The following is a 12,844-nucleotide window of genomic DNA, read 5'->3' on the forward strand; positions in this document are numbered from 1 at the left end:
TCCATGCACTCAGCGTATGAGCTTTATTGATGGGTCACAGCTGGTTTCAGCACTACACTGAGAGCTCCAAGCTTTGGCACGACCAAGCATTAACTCGGCATTAAGTGGAAGCTTTTGACACTTGAGACCACAAAGTTGGAAGGATTACACACCCATTTTAATATCACAACCAACCAACCAAACACCACTTACCTACAGCACGAGCCAGATAAAGTGTGTCTGCTGGCAATGTTGGCCTTCCAAAATTGGTGAGTCTTGAACAATGGCATCCAGACCTTCACTTTGACTGTGTAATTTATTTGTATAGATTGCTGGATTCCCCATGCAATTAGATCTCAGGCCATTTCTTTCCCATAGAATATTTTCTGAAACACCCTGCCAAGTTTCAGAGGGGTAGCCGAGGTAATCTGGACCTGTAAAAACTTAAAAAACAACAAACAGTGTCGCAGCGCTTTAATGACTAACAAGACAAGTAAGTGGTATCTTGAGCTTTTATGAGTACAGCCCACTTCTTCAGATGAATGGAGTATTAAAAGTCCAGTTTCAAAATAAACAGGGGATGGAGGGAAAGGAAGGGAAAAAAATAGTGAATTAGTGTGTTCAAGTGTTTGAGACGCAGACTTGAACAACAGATTAGGAAAGTCATGAATAATCTTAACAACGGGCCTCATCCAATGACTCCAGTGGGCTTTAGATTTAGGTTCCAAATTGCTGAATCCAAAACACCCTGCGATTTTGGGAAGTTCTGAAATCCAGTCTGGCATCTTAGATTTCCCCTTCATCACCTCGCTTGTTCTTGTCACACAGACACAAAGCAGAAGACTCAATGTCCAAAGGGCGGTCCATGGGATGTTTATTGGGGTTAGTTCTAATCAAGCATCTCCCCAGCTCTACATGTCAGCGGAGTCTGCTTCTCGGTGTTCTGTTCCCGTCTGTGACATCACAGAGCCATGACCTCGAGTCCTGCTTCCTAGCTCTGATGCCACAGAGCCTTGTCTATGTCCTCATTCCGTCTTAGCGGGCCCAAATAGACCTGCTGTGTAAGCCACTAGTCCCACCACAACATATGGTCATGTTCCATTGGGGAGGGCATGAGACTGAGGTCTTCATCCCATATCTTTTGCATCCCATGGGAGGAGTAAGTAGTGAGGTTGTGTTTTGCCCAAAGCAAGGCTTTTGTGTTTGTTTCTTATGCCTGCCTCCTTCCCATCCTCCCTTGTGCCCCTTAACTGGTTGCTTAACCTTAGCTCATGATACTCTCTACATGTTTTGTTAGTTTTTAAGGTGCTGCTAGACTATTCATTGTTTTTTTTAAAGATTTTCTCATTACAGATTAACTCTGCTACCCCTCTGAAGCTTTCTAACATGACAGAACATCCAGGCAGTCTTCCAGGGTTTGCTCGTACATTACACTCCCCGGAGATGTCTACACTTGCACCCTATTCCAATAGAGGGATGCAAATGAAGACATTCAAAATTGCAAATGAAGACTGGATTTACATATCCTGTGCTTCATTTGCATAATCACGTTATGGTGCTATTTCAAAATAACGCTATTTCGAAATAACAGGCGCTGTTAAGATGCATTTATTTCGAGAGATACCCCTCCTCTCGAAATAACTGGTAAACCTCATTGTATGAGGAATAAGGGTTATTTCGAGAGAAGGGTTTGCTCTTGAAATAACCGCATCTTAACAGTGTCTGTTATTTCAAAATAGCGCTATTTCGAAATAGCGCCATAACGCGATTATGCAAACGATGCGTGGGATATTTAAATCCCATCTTCATTTGCAGTTTTGAATGTCTTCATTTGCATCCCTCTCTCGAAAGAGGGTGCAAATGTAGACATACCCAAAACCCCCATGCCCTCTAACACTTTACCCCCTATCCCTTATTTCTTCCCATTATATTAAGAAACCCGTCTGGCCAGGCAGAAGCAACACACACAGGCTACGTCTAGACTGGCATGATTTTCCGGAAATGCTTTTAACGGAAACATTTTCCGTTAAAAGCATTTGCAGAAAAGAGCGTCTAGATTGGCACGGACACTTTTCCGCAAAAGCACTTTTTTGCGCTAAACAAGTCTGAGCTGTCTACACTGGCCCTTTTGCGCAAAAGCTTTGAGCAAAAGGACTTTTGCCCAAACGGGAGCAGCATAGTATTTCCGCAAGAAGCACTGATTTCAGACAGTAGGAAGTCAATGTTCTTGCGGAAATTCAAGTGGCCAGTGTAGACAGCTTTTGCGGAAAAACTTGCCAGTCTAGACACAGCCACAATATCTTTGCCCTTCATTCATACATGTTAGAGTATCAAAAGTCAAACCTAAAATTCTTTTTCAGGATGACAAAGAAGCCTAGATACTAACACTTAAATAATTGGTTCAACGGATCAGTTCAATTACCTTAGGAAAGCTGGTTGAGATATGTGAATGAATAGTGCAATCCAAAGTCTTTGGGGTGTTAATACTATACATACTGCATTTCTCATTTTTTTACCCTACCCAGTCATAGCTGAGAGGGTTAAAATTAAAAGTGATGCACAAATAAATAGTAACTGGACTACTATAACATCAATTCATAGCTGATAAAGCAGATTGAAATGATTTCTAGGTAAATACAATTACTTAAGTATAAGAAAATATGCCCTGATCATGCATCACACGTTAGAGAGCCCATTTCACAGAATGAAAACTGCTGTTGACACAGCTGAACTATAACAATGATAACAGCAGTGAAAAGTTCATTACTCTGTCCTTTCAGCATGCCTTAGCTCAGATATGGAGTGATATCATATACAGCAGAGAAGGGAACTAAATTGCCTTTTCTAATTCTTATGCAGAACTTTTCATTCATAGTTCTCAAAAGTACTTTACAAAGGTCAGGGGCAGTAGCCCCATAGATCAGGGGAAACTGAGGCACGGAGCATGCACGTGACATGCACAAGCTCCCACAGGAGGCCAGTGACAGAGCCAGGAGTAGAACTCAGTGTAAAAGAAATAAAACACAAACGAACTCAGAACTAATTAGGCCTCAGCCGGGGTCCTGTGACTAGTTCTGAGCAGCACATTTTAGGAGAGACATGGGCTAATTGGAGGAAGTGGACAGGACAGCAAGAAAAATTATTAAATGTCTAGAAAACTTGAGCTATGAGGAAATAATGAAAACATGTTGGGGTTGTTTAGTGTGGAGAAGAGAAGAATGAGCCAGGGTCATGATGACAGTCTTCCAGTACATACATGATTGTTACAAAGAATGTGTGTATGTGTGTGTGTGTGGGGGGGGGGGGGGGGGGGGAGATCAATTCTTCTTATCCACTGAAGACAAGAGAAGAGGTAACCAGCTTATATTGCAGCAAGGGAGATTGAAGCTAGACATTACAAAAAAAAAATGGGTGGCACGTGCATCCCCCTTCTGGGAAGCTAGTCTCCTGGCTGCATCTCTTATATCAGTCCCCCCCCCCCCCTCGCATGTCCAGAGTCCTGAGCTTCCTCCCTCCAGGAAAAACCTTGAGGCTCCCCTTCGACTGGAACCCTGAGCCCTCCTGCCTTCCAGACAGGCCATGCCTCCCCTCCCCGAGACCACAAGCTCCCCCGTGGAATCCCCCTCCCCGGAACTTTTGGTATGCCCCATGCTAGTTGCAGGGCAGATGAAGAGGCAGTATGGGTCTCTCAGCTTTCTGGGGTCATCAGTCATCTCCCGCGACCCTGCAGCCACCCTGCAACCTGCATGAAGCATAATAATAATAAAAAACATCCTGTATAAACGTTACAACTGGCATCTGGTGGCCACAGCTACACCAGGGGACACTTAGCCTTCCCTGGCCTATTATACCCACCAGATATGGGGGGAAATGTCTAACTATAAGGGTACGTCTAGACTACCGGGTTTTGTCGACAGAAGTTTTGTCGACAGTATCTGTCGACAAAACTTCTGTCGACAAAGAGCGTCCAGACACATTGAGTTCTGTCGACAAAGCAAGCTGCTTTGTCGACAGAACCCTGTAGTCTAGATGCAACCCTACAGGCAATAACACCTTCTGTCGACAGAACTCTGTCGACAGAAGGTGTTATGCCTCGTAAAATGAGGTATACCAGTGTCGACAAAACTGCTGAGTTCTGTCGACGTTGTGTCGACAGAACTCAGCGGTAGTGTAGACGCTGGTATAGTTTTGTCGACAAAAGTCCACTTTTGTCGACAAAACTAGGTAGTCTAGACACACCCTCAGATGGTTAAACACTGTAACAAATTATCTGGGGATCTTGTGGATTCCCTGCCATGGGAGGTGGTTAAGCACACACTAGACAAAAATCTGTCAAGGGTGGTCTAGATGATGCTATCTCAGTGCAGGGGACTGAACTACATGGCCTGTCTCAGTTCTACAAATCCACCGTTCACCTGAGTCTTCATCCAGGGCACTACTCACTAGGCCATGCTGCCTCTAGCTCATATAGTTCACTCTCCATGTACATTCAATCCTTGGGACAACGGGCATTGACTTTCCCAAGTGACAGGGGGTGCTCAGCCTGGGCTCTGCCCCAGACCCTGCCCTCACTCCATCCCTTCACTCACCCCACCTCTTCCCATCCTTGCATTGCCCCTGCCCTGAACCCACTTCACCCATTTCTGAAGGCCCCACCTTGCCTCTTCCTGCCCCTGCGCCATCCCATCTGCCAAGCTCTCTATGGCCTCACTCCTTCCCACTGCTCCCTCAGGCTCTGAAACACCACGAAACAGCTGATTGTAGCAGCGGGGAAGTGTGGGGTAGAAGTGGGGAGGTGTGGGGAGCCTCTGATCTTCAAGGCTGGCAAGTGGATGGGAGGTGCTGGGGAGGATGCAGGGAGCTGAAGTGGGGCTGTCTGTTTTTCCCCATTGGTTCTCCGGCTCCAGAGCACCCATTAAGTCAGCACCTATGCTTGGGCCTACCAACAAGGCAGGTAATTAGTCTGCATGGTCACAATGTTAGATTTTCTTTTCTTTTCTTTTCTTTTCTTTTCTTTTCTTTTCTTTTCTTTTCTTTTCTTTTCTTTTCTTTTCTTTTCTTTTCTTTTCTTTCAACACCTACCTGCTTGAAAACCAACAGAAAACAGTAGCTCATCTCCAGTGGTGTTGAATGGACAGCCATTAGATGGTCTCTCTAGCAACCTGGGCTGGATATGAGCCAGCAACCTAAACTAACAAAGGACCTTACCTCACAAGTAAGCCAAAAGCTATCTGCGAACAAAATGGACATTTATAACAAAATGTGGCATACTCTTTGTTTTCATTATTTCGTATAGATACAGATAAATCCGTAGTGCCTTGGGACCCCCATTCTTTGGCTGGAACCCCATTGTGCTCGGCATTGTAAAACAAAGACCAAAAGGACAGTCCCTCTTGTGATGAATTTCAATCATTAGATGATCGACCACAGATGGATACAGACAGAGACAGGGAAAATACATTCCACCCTGAGACAATACTGCTACCACACTATCCTGATAAGAACCAATCCTCACACTGCCTTTTCTTAGTTAATTTTAATACAATATGGAGCAATAGGGAGAAGATGGAATCTTTGCCCCAGCCTTGAGAAATTTGGAAGCAACTCCATAGGACCTTGTTGAAAATTCACCCTTTTATAGAAGGCATGTGCCACACAAGTCCTTAACTAGGGGTCGTAAGTGTCCTATGCTGTATGCTGTGTGACTTTTGGCACATGTATCTTCGTATTATTAATTATGTGTATTAACGGAGCATATGTAGCATCCTACAGAGATTCTAGTGTTGCAACTGTGATAAACACCATGTCAATACAACACAGCAACAATCCTTAACCCACACCATTTGCAATCGAAATAATAATACCTAGCTTTAATATGGCTCTTTTCATAAGTACATTCAAACCACTTTAGAAAGGAGGTCAGCAATGTTTTTCCCATTTTTCAGAGGGAGAAACTGAGGCACAGAGCGTCAAAGTGATTTGACGGAGGTCACCTAATAGCCCAGTGCCGGAACTGGGCACAGAACCCCGCACTTCCCAGTGGGTCACACTGCTGCTTGAACTGTGAGTGAAAATAATTATTAGGACTCTTCTAGACCTCAATCTCCCTTGCAGTCGAATTTACCTACCTCACGCCATTAGGAATTCTTTTTTTCTCGCTGTTCCTTTGCGTATTAACTCCCACCCCCGTGTAAGCCTCCGCCTCGCTCTCTCCTGCAGAGAGGGGAGCCTGAAGAAAATTGATGCAATGGCAGTTTGAATATGACATTCAGAAAGTGACTTTTTGATTTTCAATTAACCTTGCACAAAGAGGAAATATTGAAATTCACCCCTTTGTTCTTGGCTGCGGATGCCAGCCGGGCTGTTGTCGGGGGGAGTGGTGAACACGGTGGGTTGGAAGGGGGAGGGAGGAATTGGCACCTCACTCCGGCACTCCACTGCTATTTGCACAAAATGAGACTAGACTATCCTGCAGTAATTACTCTCTGAAGGGGGAAAACAGGTAGGAGAGAGAGTGCTCTTGTCATTTGTTTGACTTAATTGTATGCTTTTACGAGCCGGCTGGCTGGAAGGATTAAAGTTACTTTTAATAACACTTCCTTTCAGAAGAATTTGATTTGAGATTTCCCAGCAGGGCTGCCTACCTAGCAGCAGGACTTTTTCCTTTTCTATTTTCTCCCCCTATCCAGCCTCTAGTTCCGCCAATAATTTTTTTTCCCCTCTCATGAATGTTGGTATTGTTCTGGTTCTCTGAGGCTGCATAATGTGGCAAAGTTATCTTTGTAGAGACATTCAAATCATGTTTTTAAACCCCACCACAACCTGAAGTCAAGGAAGAGGCTTTATCGGTGCACATATTTGGCATTGTTTTGGGGGTTCAGGGAGCATACTGCGTGGAATAGGGAAGTGTCAGGTCTATCCTGATGCTCTTTCTGTGAGGCAGGCATGACAAGAGTGGAAAAAATCAGGGCATGACTAACTGTCTGCTTTCAAACCACCATTTTTCACACTGGGAACATCCTTTCTCTGAACTTTTCCCCAGCTCGGGATGTCTGGTTAGCACAATTTCTTATAATCTCATACTACTAATCATAGAATCATAGAACACTACAACAAAAAGGACCTCAAGAGGTCATCAAGTCCAGTCTCCTGCCCTCATGGCAGGACCAAGCACCATCTAGATCATCCCTGACAGACGCCTATCTAACCTACTCTTAAATATCTCCAACGATGGAGATTCCACAACCTCCCTAGGCAATTGGTTCCAGTTTTTAACCACCCTGACAGTCAGGAAGATTTTCCTAATGTCCAACCTAAAACTCCCTTCCCACAATTTAAGCCCATTGCTTCTTGTCCTATCATTAGAGATCCAGGAGAGCAATTTTTCTCGCTCCTCCTTGTAACACCCTTTTTAGTACTTGAAAACTGCCATCATGTCCCCTCTTAGGTCTTCTCTTTTCTAAACTAAACAAGCCCAATTCTTTCAGTCTTCCATCATATCTCATATTTTCTAAACCTTTACACATTTTTGTTGCTCTTCTTTGGGCCCTCTCCAATTTCTTCACGTCTTTCCTGAAATGTGGTGCCCAGAACTGGAAACAATACTCCAATTAAGGCCTAATCAATGCAGAGTAGAGCATCTCCTCTGTGGTTTTATCTAATGAACGGAGGGCAGGGATTCGTGGATTCTTGGAGTTTATCCAAAGTTTTGGCCTGTTGCTGCCAATGAAAAATAAATAATCTATGGAACTTTTCTTAGACTCATAGAACATGAGAACTGGAAGGGACCTTGAGAGGTCATCAAGTCCAGTCCCCTGCCCTCCCAACAGGACCAAACACTGTCTAGATCATCCTTTTTAATGTACAGTAGCAGGGTCTGTGCAACCAGTTAGTGCACGGTTAAGCTGTGTGTGGTCGATGCGTAGCCCAATTCACCCCATGCTAATTTTTCACATACACAAGCTGATCGTTTCTTTAGACCTCCCATAAAACATAAGCCAGGGAGTTTCTACTAAATTCTCCATGCAGAGCCCAAAAATTCGTATATGACTAAAAAAAAATCACAGAAAGCCATCCAGGCTTAATGTGAAAACAAGATTATGTTTGCTTATTCTGCAACAGAGAAAGGAGGATTTGAACCTGGAACCATTTGTCTAGATATACAAAGGACAATGTTTTCCACTGCGCATCCAACACCTGCCTAAACATTTATTTTTTAGTCTCTGGGTAGCTGTGTTAGTCTGTAAGTTTAGAAACAATGAGTAGTCCTGTGGCACCTTAGTGAGTAACTGAAATATAGGGTGTGTCGACACTGCACCCATAGCTTGAAATAAGCTACACAATTTGAGCTATTCAGAAGCGTCCCTTAATCCTCACAGAATGAGGTTTATAGGCATGTCGGAATAGCGCACCCATTATTTTGAAAGCTATTTTGAAATAATGGGCACGGTGTCTAGACATGGAAAATACTATTTTGGGATACTGGAAGCATCCCGAAATAGTGCCACTATTGAGATGCACTCATATGCAATCATGAGTTTACCTGCTTAAGACCCACTTCATCAGATGAGTGGGTCTTATCCACATAAGCTCATATATGTTGTTAGTCTCTAAGGTGCCACTGGACCACTAATTATTTTTTAATGCATTTGTGGCACGTTCATGTTGTTTTCAACTCTGAATCTTCAGCAATACAGTGCAAAGTTCTGCCATGTGAGCTACAGGACTAATGCAATGAAACAAGTCACACGGGTTCTTGTTAGTAGCAATGAATAATAGAAGGTGGGTCTTTCCCATCTCTAGGTGGCAACAATTCTGTAAACTGCAATTTGCGTATCTTGTTCTGCTTTTCTGTTGAAAGACGCTTTTCTGAAATTTGGAGAGTCTACGTGGCACCAAATTTCAGAAAAACCTGCTCTTTTGACAGATCTCTTCTTCCTCGTGGAATGAGGTTTATGGGGATGGCAAAAGTGCGTCTGCTTTTCCTAAAAAAAAATTCGGAAAAGCAGACGTGTTCCTTGGACACGGCATTGCTTTTCCGGTATACCTCCAGTATCCCACAAAAGTGCTGCGGTGTAGATGGATCCTCTCTGAAGCTGATTATCAATTATTTGCTTTCAGATACCTCATCAGCGTGTACCTGAGCAATGAAGGGTACTGGCAGAGTACATACAAAAAAGGAGCAGATTCCTAATTTCTGGGGCTAATGAACCTTCTTGGGTTAAACCAGTGTTCCAGGGAACCCCAGGGTTCCGTGAAGTGAAAATAAGGGTTCTGTGAGAAAATTCCATTACAATAACATGTTATTATTTAAAAAATAATAATTAATATTAAGCATTTATGAATTTTATTGAAAACAATTTTCATTTGTGTTGATCTCATGACCTTGTTTAGCATTTGTTTATTATTATCCTTACTTATTTGTGGTCTACTTTTTCAGCTCCATATATATATATGACTGCTATTAGGGGTTCCACAAAATTCTTTTGAGTTTAAAAGGGTTCCGTGGCCAAATAAAATTGGGAAACACTGGGTTAAACATTCAAAGTAGAACTGGCTGAAAAATGGGAATGTTATTTGCAGAAGTTTTTAAATTACAAATTAGTTCTTAAGGTATGTCTACATTACAAATACTACTGTGTTATAGCTGCCACTGTGGCATTGACACTTGTTTCTTCCATCACTGTACTAAATCCATCCCTTTGAGAGGTAGTAGCTAAGTAACATGCTTGAAACTTTTCTTTCTTTCTTTCTTTCTTTCTTTCTTTCTTTCTTTCTTTCTTTCTTTCTTTCTTTCTTTCTTTCTTTCTTTCTTTCTTTCTTTCTTTCTTTTTCTCATCATGCCACAAAGTCATTTCGTTCTGAACAAACCCGATGTCTACTCTACATTTGTAATTTGTTTCTTTAATATTCAGTTCAATGCAGTCTTCAGAGAAGTTGTAAACTGAGCTCTACAAACTTTCTCTTTTTAGTTATTCATAACTTTCCCGACAATTGTCTTCTGGGCTTCTATTTTTCATGCTTGGTCTCAGGCTGATGGTAAATTGTTGTTTGGAAAGTTTAAGTTGAAGCCATTTTTGAGTTGTGTGGAAAAAAATATGACTCTGTCCCAATATATGCCATTTGGAATTATTGCACTCAACTAACTCCAAAACGGCTGGAGCTAGAAACATCAAACTTAGTGTGTCTATACAACTCATTGAGGAAGGCAAGACAATAAAGCTTCAAAGGAAGCAGGTTCAATAGATTTAAGGTTATAAATATTTAAATTTGGCATATTTACAAATGCACACCAGACCGGTTTTCATTATGTTTTTCATGATGCCCTCCGGCTAACACAGTTTAGTACATTGGATGCACACCAAGTCCTTTTAGATTTTAGCTTGGCTTAACTGCTTAAGGCTGTACAGTGAGAAGCAGCAAAGCCTTCAAAGCTGCCTTCAGCAATGAGCTCTCCTAAACAGCTTTGGTGCAATCCTACTCCCAGATGAATGATTGGGTATTTTGCCTTCACTTCTCTATGGGTGAAATTCACTTCTCTGCAAAGGGCAGCCACCCTGCAGCAGGTTCCCAGCCAATGGAAGTGTGGAGCTAGTACTCAGGGCAGGGGCAGTGTGTGGAGCCTTGTGTGCTTTTTCTACCACCCTCAGGAACCAGACTTGCTACCAGCCACTTCTGGGGTGCAGCGCAGTCTGTGGTGTGAGAACAGGAAGGCAGCTGTCTTAGCCCCCCCACTGGTCACTTGATACCCCTGCAGCAATGAGAACCGGTGCCTGACATTCCACCACCCAGAACTGTTGTTTGAAAGCTGATGGTGTAAACGGCCATGATTCTGGTGTTATAATAGAAATAACCTTTGGGATGTTCCCAGGCAGAAAAACCTCCAGATATCTTCACAAGTGAACACCTTGCCTGGGACATAGTTTCCATTTGTGGTATGTATAGGGCCAATGCTCAGTCCCATAACAACTGAGCGACTCACCACACCCCGAGACGTAAGGTAGTGCCATTGTTCCCATTCTACAGAAAAGGTAGAAAGATCACTAGGGCTAGGTCCACATTACAGGCCAATAGTGGTATAATTAACCCATTCAAGGCTGTGAACTACCTACCCCCATGAGCAACATAGTTAGACTGGCCTAACCCCACCCTGCCCCGTGTGTAGACAGTGATGTTGATGGGAGAGCTTCTCTTGCTGACATAGCGACTGCCTCTTGAGGAGGTGAATTAACTAAGTCAATGGCAAAAGTTTTCCCGTCAGCCTAGGAGACTCTTTAGATATACAATTAAGGAGTAACGTTAGTTCGAACCAAGGGTTTTGGTTCAAACTAACGCATCCCGGAGCACACTTTCACTTTCGAAACAGCTGGCATTCAGAGTAATGTGCCGGCGAGATCATGATAATGAAGCAGGGGATATTTAAATCCCGACTTCATTGACTATTTTGAATGCCTGCATTTGCATCCCTAGTTCGAACTAGGGTGCAAGCATAGAAATACCCATACAGTGCTACAGGCAGGGGGATCGACAGACTTGCCAGGTCCCTGGGTCAGGTGTGTGTGAGGGACATCGCTACACATCCCTGGAAGGGGCAGGATCTCAGGCCAAAGGGGCAGGTCTGGAGTTAGCGTCTCCCTCCCCAGCCCATCAGAGCTGCCTCAAGCATGCTGTCTGGGGCTCTGGTGGCGATTTAAACGGCCCGGGTCTCTGGCTGCTACTGTATTGGTAGTAGCAGTGGCAACAGAAGCTGGGAACCCTCGGCCCTTTTGAAATGCAAGGCCATGGGGCAGTTGCCCCCTTTGCCACCCCCTGTTGGAAGGCCTGGATATAGAAGAACAGCTGTTCCGGTGTAGTTATGCTTCTGTAGCACTATACATGAAGAAAAGCCCTAAGTAACTTGACCAAGGTCACAAAGTATGTATGTGGCAGAGAAGGGAATGAGGCCAGCATTATAACCCAGGGGCACTACAGTTTGATGCATGCTACTCTTACAGTCTCACATCAGAAAGCTTTTCCCCTCATTTCCACACAGATGGCATCACAGCCTGCAATGAGATCTGATTCTACTCAGCACACCACAGGACTGTGGAAGTTTGCAGAGTTGGTCTGAATTCAGAACCAGAGCTAAAACTTACTAACCTCAGGAGTTTAGAAGTCACGCCTAAGAGTATTTCAACCAGGCTGACCTTCTTCTTTTTCCACCAGGTTTCAACGACTCAAAATTGAAGTGCTTAATAAAGGAAAGAGAAAGAATTTTGATGCTACCGACTGTTAAGCAATTTAAGCTCTGACTGCACTAACCTTAAAGTAAATGAACCCCGGTCCAGGAGCTGCATGATCAAATGCTGTTACAGAATAATTTAGTCCAACAGGATATTTCAGTAATGAAATAAAAGCTTATTCGGTGCATATTTAAAGCACTCACTTGTCACTTGCTCTGGAGTCCAGTCACTACATATGCAAACGCTCCTGACAACTTCAAATGTAGGGCTGAATTGGACTCCATGAAATGGAATTTTGGGCTGAACATTTCCAACGCCACAGATTTTGTATGCTCGTTAGCTCATTATGGTTGCTATTAGTCGAGAGCCCTAATCATAGAACAGCACCAAAAACAGCACAAGAAGACTGTCTTTTTAGCCAGGGCACCTGCAATCTGTAAAGCCAAATATACTTAGATTACACCACTGATATTTCTATTTCCTAGACAAATTTGACTAAATTTAGTTAAATCTTATTGAATTAAATTGAAGAATTTTAGTATCGCATGGTATTTAAAATGTAAATATGTATGTATTATCATGGGATAGTGTGCAACTCCTTTAGGAGGAAGCCAGGATCAGTGGAATATCTGGGAAGTATTGAG

The 12,844-nt window shown here is 43.3% G+C and overlaps 1 long non-coding RNA gene across 1 annotated transcript; it reads left to right on the forward strand.

Annotated features, from left to right (window-relative positions):
- The first annotated feature begins 1,022 nt into the window (after positions 1 to 1,022).
- LOC112546732 (uncharacterized) lies at positions 1,023 to 12,377 on the forward strand. Its single transcript, XR_003090440.2, has 3 exons — positions 1,023 to 1,138; positions 5,925 to 6,042; positions 12,184 to 12,377. It is a non-coding gene; the product is annotated as an uncharacterized LOC112546732 (long non-coding RNA).
- Positions 12,378 to 12,844: the final 467 nt, after the last annotated feature.

This window comes from Pelodiscus sinensis, chromosome 6 (assembly GCF_049634645.1).
Source record: "Pelodiscus sinensis isolate JC-2024 chromosome 6, ASM4963464v1, whole genome shotgun sequence".
NCBI lineage: Eukaryota > Metazoa > Chordata > Testudines > Trionychidae > Pelodiscus > Pelodiscus sinensis.